The sequence below is a fragment of the Aegilops tauschii genome, chromosome 4 (assembly GCF_002575655.3).
Source record: "Aegilops tauschii subsp. strangulata cultivar AL8/78 chromosome 4, Aet v6.0, whole genome shotgun sequence".
Lineage (NCBI taxonomy): Eukaryota > Viridiplantae > Streptophyta > Magnoliopsida > Poales > Poaceae > Aegilops > Aegilops tauschii.
Window position 1 is genome coordinate 325,777,295 of NC_053038.3, and position 11,136 is coordinate 325,788,430.

Here is an 11,136-nt window from a genome sequence, read left to right on the forward strand (position 1 = left end):
TCTCTATGTGATTAACTTTTCAGAGCGACCCACTAAGACCGCGACATGCCTAATGGCTAAAGTTGACGTGGGATGGCTTTGGCATCACCGTTTAGCCCATGTCAATATGAGATCTTTGCAAAGTCTTCTCAAGGGGGACCATGTCCGTGGACTAACAAATGTTAATTTTGCTAAAGACCGTGCTTGCAGTGCTTGCATCGAAGGAAAGCTACATGAAAAGGCTCACCCTCCCACTACTATCATTTACTCGAAGAGGCCTTTGGAGCTCCTTCACTTGGATCTCTTTGGGCCTCCATCCTTTGATAGTCTTGGGGGTAGAAAGTATTGCTTGGTGATTGTGGATGATTATTCAAGATACACTTGGGTATATTTCTTCAAGAGGAAGAGTGAGACCCGACAAACCGTCATTGACTTTGCAAATGAAGCCCAACGTCAACACAATGCAAAGACCTTGACAATAAGAAGTGACAATGGCTCCGAGTTCAAGAACTACACCTTGGATGAGTTTATTAGTGATGAGGGGATCAAGCATCAATATTCCGCACCATACACCCCCCAACAAAATGGTGTAGCAGAGAGGAAGAACCGGATGTTGGTGGATGCGGCAAGGACCATGATGGCAGAGTTCAAGTCTCCATACAACTTTTGGGCCGAAGCCATCAACACCGCGTGTCATGCATCCAATCGGCTCTATCTCCGCAAAGGCTTGAACAAGACTCCATATGAGATTCTCACCGGTAACAAGCCCAACCTCAAGTACTTCTGGGTGTTCGGGTGTAAGTGTTTCGTTCTCAAGAAAGGTGTTTGGTTGTCTAAATTTGAGGCTAGAGCTTATGAGGGCATATTTGTTGGTTATGCTGCAAACTCTCATGCTTACCGTGTCCTCAATAAGTCCACGGGACTTATTGAGGAGACGTGTAACGTGGAGTTTGATGAGAATAACGGCTCCCAAGTGGAGCAAAGATGTACTTGTGATGTAGGTGATGAAATTCCTCCTCGAGCCATAAGAAGAATGGTTGTTGGCTTTATCCTACCAATTGAGGAACTCCTTGTGGCCGAAGGAGAAGGACAATGTTCCACTCAAGTGGAACCATCACCAACTCAAGACCCACACGCATCCGAAGAACAAAGTGAAGGCCCTCAACCAAATGAACAAGATCAAGGGCAAGATCAACCTCAAGATGGTGATGAATTACCAAGTGATGCTCAAGATCAAGTTCTCTCCTCCGAGCTAGTTCAAGATCAAGAACAAGCTCAAGACGACGCTCAAGATGATCAAGTTTCCGCTCCTCAACTCACTCCTGAGGAGGAATTGGAGCGTCGTGCTGCTAAGATTGCATCCAAGCTATCCACCAAAGATCATCTCATGACAAATGTGCTTGGAAGCTTAAGAAAGGGGGTAAGAACTCGTAGACAATTAGCAAACTATTGTGAACATCAGGCGTTTGTCTCTTGTGTTGAACCCCAAAAGGTCTATGAGGCGCTCGAGGATCCGGATTGGCTTAACGCCATGCATGAAGAACTCAACAACCTTGAGCACAACAAGGTGTGGGGATTGGTGCCAAGGCCAATGGGGAACCATAATGTCATTGGAACCAAGTCGATATTCAAGAACAAGCAAGATGCTCATGGAATTATCATTCGCAACAAAGCTCGTTTGGTAGCACAAGGCTACTCCCAAGTTGAGGGTATCGACTACGGTGAAACCTTTGCTCCCGTTGCTCGCCTTGAATCCATTCGCATGTTGATTGCTTATGCTTCTCATCATAACTTTAAATTGCAACAAATGGATGTGAAGAGTGCTTTTCTTAATGGTCCTACTAATGAGTTGGTATATGTCAAGCAACCCCCCCCCCCCGGTTCGAGGATCCCTATTTTCCCGATCATGTGTACCAACTCAATAAGGCACTCTATGGCCTTAAGCAAGCCCCACGTGCGTGGTATGACCACCTTACCGAGTTGTTGCAAGATCGCGGTTTTGAAATTGGGAAAAAAGACCCCACTCTTTTTACTAAGAAGGTCAAAGGGGAGTTGTTTGTGTGCCAACTCTATGTTGATGATATTATCTTTGGTTCCCCTAACAAAGCTTTCAATGAGGAATTTGTTGCACTCATGACCTCCAAGTTCAAGATGTCCATGATGGGAGAGTTGAAGTTCTTTCTCGGGTTCGAAGTCAAGCAACAAAGAGAAGGAACCTTCATCAACCAAGCCTAATACACTCAAGACATGCTCAAGAGATTCAAGCTAAGTGATGTCAAGCCGGCTTCCACTCCAATGTCCATCAAATGCCAACTTGACATAGATCCCAATGGTAAAGCGGTGGATCAAAAGGTATATCACTCCATGATTGCCTCCTTGCTTTACCTGTGTGCATCTAGACAGGATATCATGTTGAGTGTGGGAATTTGTGCACGGTTTCAAGCCGCACCTAAGGAAAGTCACTTTGTGGCAGTCAAGCGAATCTTTCGATATTTGGCTCATACCCCAAACTTTGGCTTATGGTACCCAAGAGGCTCTAACTTCAACCTTGTGGGCTATTCGGACTCCGATTAGGCGGGAGACAAAGTGGATAGGAAGTCCACTTCTGGAGGGTGCCAATTTCTTGGTTGCTCTTTGGTGAGTTGGTCTTCCAAGAAGCAAAGTTGTGTGTCTCTCTCGTCCACTGAAGCGGAGTATGTGGCCGTCGGTAGTTGTTGTGCACAACTTCTATGGATGAGCCAAAATTTAAAGGATTATGGTGTCATTTGTGACAAAGTGCCTCTTTGGTGTGATAATGAAAGTGCCGTCAAGATTTCTCTCAAACCGGTTCAACACTTCAAGACGAAGCATATTGAGATTCGGTATCACTTCATCCGGGATCACATTAGGCGAGGGGAGATCGAGCTCAACTATGTCAACACTCATGATAACCTTGTAGATATTTTCACGAAGCCCTTGGATGAAGCAAGATTTCGCGAGTTAAGGCATGAGCTAAATATCATTGATTCGAGCAATGTTGCTTGAGCCCTTGCACTCCCCACCATACTCAACTTGTTATCTTGTTTAGGTGTAGGCATGGACATAGGGGGAGTGTTGTTCTCTCAATGAACTCTTCCTCCCCCCATTATGCATAAATTAATCAACTCTTTCACATTAGCCATTGTTGATGGCACTTGTGCTTCAAAGACGAGTTTTGGTCATGGGCCCAAGGATAATTCTTCGCGGTGCCATACCAATTGACTCAAACATAGGTGGCTCCGGCCACCGCCCTCTCTTTGGAGAGGTTGCATTGCGTGTTTAGTCCTTGTTGTCTCGTGGGTTTGCTCTTTGTTGTGTTCGTTCGCTTGAAGGTTGCGTTGCAAAGGCCCCTTTTCTTCTCTATTTTTTGAAACTTGCATTTTCTTGGGTCTACGGTACTACCGCGGCTTGCCACGGTACTACCGCAGGAGCTGCGCACAGAACTACCGCACCCAGCATGGCAGTAATTTTTTACTGCCGCCTGGGGGAGCGGTACTACCGCCCACGGTGCGGTACTTCCGCCCGGGCGGTACTACCGCGATGACACGCGGTACTACCGCGCAGTCGCGAGCACGTGGGGGTTAAGAGCGGGCAGGGGGAGTTCCAACTCCCCCATACCAATTCAACTCTTTTTCCCACCCCGTTTCTCTCTCTCCTGCCCAAGAACGGCGCCGGAGAACCTCGCCGGATCTCCGTCTCCGGCCACTCTCCTCGGATTCTGTTCGGTGGGATCGTTCCCCACCACTTGCTCTTGCCATGGAACAAGGTTTCTCCCCAAATCCCTCTATCTTTGGTTCGTTCTTTCATTTCTAGGTTTTTGGGGAGATGCATGTTGTTCTTGAGATTTTAGGCCAAATCTTTGCAAGAGTAGGATGTAGGAGAGTAGTAATGCGTAGAGATGGTACTTGCTATGTTGCCCCATGGTAGATTTGATCAACCGTAGTACCGCTTCGTTGTCACGGTTGTGCTCAGATCCATTTGAGGTTCAGATCTGACACCGTGCGGTACTACCGCATCTCCGGTGCGGTACTACTGCTCGTATGGTACTACCGCTCCTCAGGAGCGGTACTACCGCGCGAGGCCCGGCACTAAAATTCTACTTCCGCTTCGAGACACGGTACTACCGTGCCATCCTGGCGCGGTACTACCGTGGCTAGGAGCAGCACTAAAATTTTAGTACCGCGCATCCATGCGGTACTACCGTTGTTGTCAAATCTCCCAAGTGGCAATTACCAAGTGCGAGCTCTACTTGTTTCACCTGTTTTGTTGTGGTCTTTGCATTAATCCTTCTCGTTTGTCTTGCGTGTCTTTGTGTTTTGTGTCATAGGTGGTGGCTCCGGTGCCCCAGTATGCCGTTCCAATCCCAGCCGTGAAACAGGCTCCAAGTGCCTGCGCAACCAGGATGAAGCTCCAGAGGGCTCCAATGCCCCCCAACGCAGAACCAAGACCACTGCCACCAAGCACAAGGAGCCCACCATGGGCATGGATGAGATACCTCTTGCTGAGTTTGTCACTCGAAGGAAGATCAACCCCTATGTGAATCCCCGTGCCAACTTCAGAGGGAATGATATGTTCTGGACCAAGCAGCAGAATCTGATCTATCTGGATGTGATCAAGGCCAAGCAGAACATCTACGTGGACGTGCACTGGATTGACATGAATCACATGAGGCAGGATAAGCACCGTGACTATTTTAGTGAGGCTTTGGACCTAATAGAGCAGTTTGGCATTAAGGACGTGATCTCTTTTCATCTGGACTTTGATCCTAAGATTGTGGCCCAGTTCTTTGCCTCGATCCACTTCCATCCTGATGAGGAACGGTCCATGACCTGGATGACCAATGGACAACAGCTGACTGCTAAGTGGAAGGATTTCATGGCTTTGCTACAGGTGCCTGATGAGGGGCTCCACACGCATGTTGGTGTTCAGCCTCATGCCAACTCCGAGTCCGCTAGCAAGAACAAGCTCCAGCAGTATTATGTTGAGAAGAAGCTTCCCAATGACAAGAAGACGTGGGTGCTGAACCCATTCCTTGACATCATGCACCGGATCTTCCGCAACTCCCTCTTTCCCCACATTGGTGACAAGGACAAGCTCATGCCTATCTTGTGGATATGATGCTCATTTGTGAGGAGGCGCGTCACGCTCAGACTCAACCGCTTGATGTCTCACACATCATGTGGTGCGAGCTCTAGTTTGCGGTGTTCAACCGTAAGGTACCCATCTATGGACCTTATCTGTTTCTCTTGATCACGAAGACTTGGGAGAAGCTCTATCCCGATGAGGACTTCGTTGTCCCTGATTGGATACGTCACGACCCCATCAAGATCCGCATCAAGCCTCAGTGGGCTAACACTACTACTCGTGCTGAGGCTGAGGCTGCTAGGATTGATGTTGATGAGGAGGAGATTGAGGAGGAGGACGCAGATGAGGACAGCACTGCTGGGTATGCTCCTCCCTCTACTGAGCCCTCATGGGCTAAGAAGCTGAAGGCCAAGATGAAGGCCTTGCTTTGCATGCAAGCAAAGGGGTAGTACCGGACTCATGTTGCCTCCAAGGAGAGTCGCCGCCATGACAAGAGGATCTTGAGGACTTTCGGAGAGGACCTTTCCAGCGGATCCGAGAAGCACATCACTCCAGAGGCTGCATGGATGGCAAAACAGAGCTAAAAGTGGACTGATTCTGAGGAGGAGCCCATCCCCGCTGCTGAGACCAACGAGGAGCATGATGAGTGATCACTTTAGCTTGAGCCACCACTTGCGTCGTAGGTGTCCTCTCTGCCTTTTTGGTGTCTCGATGCCAAACGGGGAGAGAGTGTAGGATTTGCGAGTTGTGTGTCGTGTTTCGTCTTGTCGCTTTGCTTTTGTTTCGTTGAACTTCGTTTGCTTTGGTTTGGTTTGTGCTTGTGAGATCTTTCTATCATATGGTGTAAGACATATGCACTCTAGCGTACCTTGTTGAGCCTATGCTATCTTGTGATCTTTACTTTATGCTCTTAGTTATTATCTTGCTTAGTGTTAGCCTTGTTGTTGCAAGATATGCCTTATCTATAAAATATAGGGGGAGTGTTGATCCTAGTATGTGTGCCGTGCAGTCCAAAGCACTTCTCTAGATAGCACACATCTAGGGGGAGCCCGTCTATATTTCAGAGATGTGGGGTTTGCTCAGGTTCTATGTTATCTCCCTTTGTGCAAATCCCGTATTGTCATCAATCCACCAAAAAGGGGGAGATTGTAAGGGCATTTTTATCCCTTAGTTGTTTTGGTGATTGATGACAATGCTTTTGCAGACTAATCGTGTGCATTGAGTATTTCAGACATATCATGACTAGGCACAAGACGATTTGGTGCCCCTCGAAGACTGTTGAAGACAGCGTTTCTCTACGTTTCTTTTTGGTGAATTTGAGTCGTAGGAAAGCCGTACTATTAAGAGGGGGTCCGCTTTGGAAAGGTTTTGGTGGAATCATCACGTACACATCTACTCCTTTTGCCCTACCTTTCCTTTGGCTCTTTGGAGCATCCTCCATTTTTCCGTGTCTCTGTGAAATGAAGGACTCCTAGTGTTGCTGAACTGGCGCATGCGGTAGTACTGCTCTTCGGCGCGGTAGTACCGCAGGCCCTTGCGGTAGTACCGTAGGCCCTTGCAGTAGTACCGCAAGTGCCCATGGTAGTACCGCTCATTGTGGGCGGTAGTACCGTGGCCCCAGGGCAGGCCCAGCGGCTCGAACGGTTGTAGGGGCGGATGTAATTTTTTACATCCGCGCCCTACATGGTAGTACCGCGCCTCAGGTGTGGTAGTACCGCGAGCTCTGGGCAGGCGCGGCAACATAAGCGGAAGTAGGGGCGGATGTAATTTTTTACATCCGTGCCCTACACGGTAGTACCGCTTCAGGCTTGCGGTACTACCGTGTCGGATTTTTGCATAGATCCCAACTCAGCGGAAGTTGCCACGGATGTATTTTTATATGTCCATGCCTTCCCAAATCTGGACTATCCCTGCCTTGCGGTAGTACCGCAAGGGGGAGCGGTAGTACCACGCCAGCGGTTCTACCGCCTCCATTTTCGCCCGATCTCTCTCCCTAGCCAATCAAACTTGTTGATTTTCTAGGGATTGGTTGAGAAGGCCCCGATCTACACTTCCACCAAGAGAAATTTGATTCCCCCTCTAATCCCTTGCGGATCTTGTTACTCTTGGGTGTTTGAGCACCCTAGACGGTTGAGGTCACCGCGGAGCCATATTCCATTGTGGTGAAGCTTCGTGGTGTCGTTGGGAGCCTCCAATTAAGTTGTGGAGATAGCCCCAACCTTGTTTGTAAAGGTCCGGTCGCCGCCTCCAAGGGCACCAATAGTGGAATCATGGCATCTCGCATTGTGTGAGGGCGTGAGGAGAATACGGTGGCCCTAGTGGCTTCTTGGGGAGCATTGTGCCTCCACACCGCTCCAACGGAGACGTACTTCCCCTCAAAAGGAACGAACTTCGGTAACACATCCTCGTCTTCACCGGCTCCACTCTTGGTTATCTCATACCTTTACTTGTGCAAGCTTATTTGTGTTTTATCCCTTGCTTGCTTGTGTGCTTGTTGTTGTTGCATCATATAGGTTGCTCACCTAGTTGCATATCTAGACAACCTACTTTGATGCAAACTTTAAATTGGTAAAGAAAAGCTAAAAATTATTAGTTACCTATTCACCCCCCCGTAGTCAACTATATCGATCCTTTCACCATCATCTAATAACTACTCCACAATGCATTCCCTTAGGCCCAAATATGGTGAAGTGTCATGTAGTCGACGTTCACATGACACCACTAAGGGAGTCACAACATACATACCATCAAAATATTGAACACATATCAAGTTCACATGATTACTTGCAACAAGATTTCTCCCATGACCTCAAGAACAAAAGTAACTACTCACAAATGATAATCATGCTCAAGATCAGAGGGGTATTAAAAAGCATAATGGATCTGAACATATAATCTTCCACCAAATACACCATATAGTAATCAACTAAAAGATGTAATCAACACTACTAGTCACCCACAAGCACCAATCTAAGGTTCCGGTACAAAGATTGAACACAAGAGATGAACTAGGGTTTGAGAGGAGATGGTGTTGTTGAAGATGTTGATGGAGATTGCCCTCCCCAAGATGGGAGAGTTGTTTCTGATGCTGTTGACGATGATTTCCCCCTCTGGGAGGGAAGTTCCCCCGGGGGAATCGCTCCGCCGAAGGGCAAAAGTGCTCGTGCCCAAGTTCCGCCTTGAGACGGCGGCGCTTCTTTCCGAAAGAACCCCCCTATTTTTTCTAGGTCAAACTGACTTATATACCAGAAGAGGGGCACCGGAGGTGGGCCGAGGAGGGCACAACCCACCAGGGTGCGCCTGGGCTCCCTGGCACGCCCAGGTGGGTTGTGCCCACCTGGTGGGCCCCCTCTGGTAGTTATTCTATGATACGTTTCCAACGTATCTTTAATTTTTTATTGTTCCATGCTATTATATTAACTGTTTTGGATGTTTAATGGGCTTTAATATGCTCTTTTATATTATTTTTGGGACTAACCTATTAACTGAAGGCCCAGTGCTAATTTCTGTTTTTTTTTGCATATTTCAGTGTTTTGCAGAAAAGGAATACCAAACGAAATGAAACCTTCGCGATGATCTTTCTTGGAACAAATGCAATCCAGAAGACTTGGAGTTGAAGTCTGGAACTCCGCGAGGCGGCCACAAGGCAGGAGGGCGCGCCCAGGGGGGTAGGCGCGCCCCCACCCTCGTGGGCCCCACGGAGCTCCAACGACGTACTTCTTTCGCCTATGTATACTCTTATACCCTAAAAACATTAGGGGGAGCCACAAAACCACTTTTCCACCGCAGCAACCTTCTGTACCCGTGAGATCCCATCTTGGGGCCTTTTTCGGCGATCTGCCGGAGGGGGAATCGATCACGGAGGGCTTCTACATCAACACCATAGCCTCTCCGATGATGTGTGAGTAGTTTACCACAGACCTTCGGGTCCATAGTTATTAGCTAGATGGCTTCTTCTCTCTCTTTGGTTCTCAATACAAAGTTCTCCTCGATGTTCTTGGAGATCTATTCGATGTAATACTCTTTTGCGGTGTGTTTGCTGAGATCCGATGAATTGTGGATTTATGATCAAGTTTATCTATGAATAATATTTGGTTCTTCTCTGAATTCTTATATGCATGATTTGATATCTTTGCAAGTCTCTTCGAATTATCGGTTTAGTTTGGCCTACTAGATTGATCTTTCTTGCAATGGGAGAAGTGCTTAGCTTTGGGTTCAATCTTGCGGTGTACTTTCCCAGTGACAGTAGGGGCAGCAAGGCATGTATTGTCTTGTTGCCATCGAGGATAAAAAGATGGGGTTTATATCATATTGCTTGAGTTTATCCCTCTACATCATGTCATCTTGCTTAATGCGTTACTTTGTTCTTATGAACTGAATACTCTAGATGCATGTTGGATAGCGGTCGATGTGTGGAGTAATAGTAGTAGATGCAGAATCGTTTCGGTCTACTTGACACGGACGTGATGCCTATATTCATGATCATGCCTAGATATTCTCATAACTATGCACTTTTCTATCAATTGCTCGGCAGTAATTTGTTCACCCACTGTAATATATGCTATCTTGAGAGAAGCCACTAGTGAAACCTATGGCCCCCGGGTCTCTTTCTTATTATATTGCATCTCTTTTATTTACATCACATCTCGTTTTACTATTTTGCAATCTTTACTTTCCAATCTATACAACAAAAATACGAAAAATATTTATCTTATTATCTTTATTAGATCTCACTTTTGCGAGTGACCGTGAAGGGATTGACAACCCCTTTATCGCATTGGTTGCAAGGTTCTTGATTGTTTGTGTAGGTACTAGGTGACTTGCATGTTATCTCCTACTGGATTGATACCTTGGTTCTCAAAAACTGAGGGCAATACTTACGCTACTTTGCTGCATCACCCTTTCCTCTTCAAGGGAAAACCAATGCATGCTCAAGAGGTAGGAAGAAGGATTTCTGGCGCCGTTGCCGAGGAGATCTACGTTCAAGTCAAGACATACCAAGTACCCATCACAAATTCTTCTCCCTCGCATTACATTATTTACCATTCGCCTCTCGTTTTCCTCTCCCCCACTTCTAAAACGATTTTCAAAAACCTTTGCCTTTTCTTTGCCTTTTTTCCGTTCGCCTCTTTTTGCTTGCCTTTTGTGTGTTCGTTCTTAGTGCGGTTTGTTGCCATCATGTCTGAAACTGGGGAGGTTATCATTGAAAAGGATAATAGTACAACGGGGCAAACTTTGATGCTTTTGATAATCCTCATGAAGAACCTACTATTTTACACACTAAAAAGTTTCGGATTGGTAGTGGTAATATTATTGGAAAAGGAGTTATTCAAGATTTCTTTACTTGTGCCAGTGCTCTGACCACTATGGGTGGGTCTATTCTTCATAGAACTAGTAGTCTTGCGGATGCTATATCTTTGCTCGTAGTTGAACTTGGAAGACAATTTATTCATATGCATCCTTGCATACAAAGGATTTTTCTAGAATTTTCCAATATTGAGCATTCTTCTGTTAAGCGAGCAGCTACTATCTTTTTAGCACATGAGTTTAGATTTATAATGAAAGAGGCCAATGAAATTTTGTGCGCATTATAGGGTGGATGTTGGCCGTCCTCCCATAGAAGCTATCCTTTTTAATCAAGAAGACATAATGCGTTTACGATCTTTAGATAATGTTGCTTATAATGAAAACCTTAGAAAGAAGGTTCCTACCGATGTTCTAGTTGATAGGATTTCTGAACTTAATGATACTTTTGCTATCCAGAACAATGGGTTAGGATTTTCTCTTGAACAAAGGCTCATGACTTTTTGCCAAAAGAATGCTTATAATGATGAATTGGTTGTGCAATATGAGGGGCCAAAGGAGGAACCAATACCTCCCGAGCTTGATCTTGGGGACTTTTGTCCCATTAAATTTAGCCCTTTTTATTATTTTTGCCTGCCGCAAAGAAAGCTTGCTGCTGAACGTAGGGAGTATGAGATGAGTTTTCGCGATTTTCCTTATCATTATGGTAATACCTAGATCTATTCTATCTTTATGCCTAGATAGGGGCGT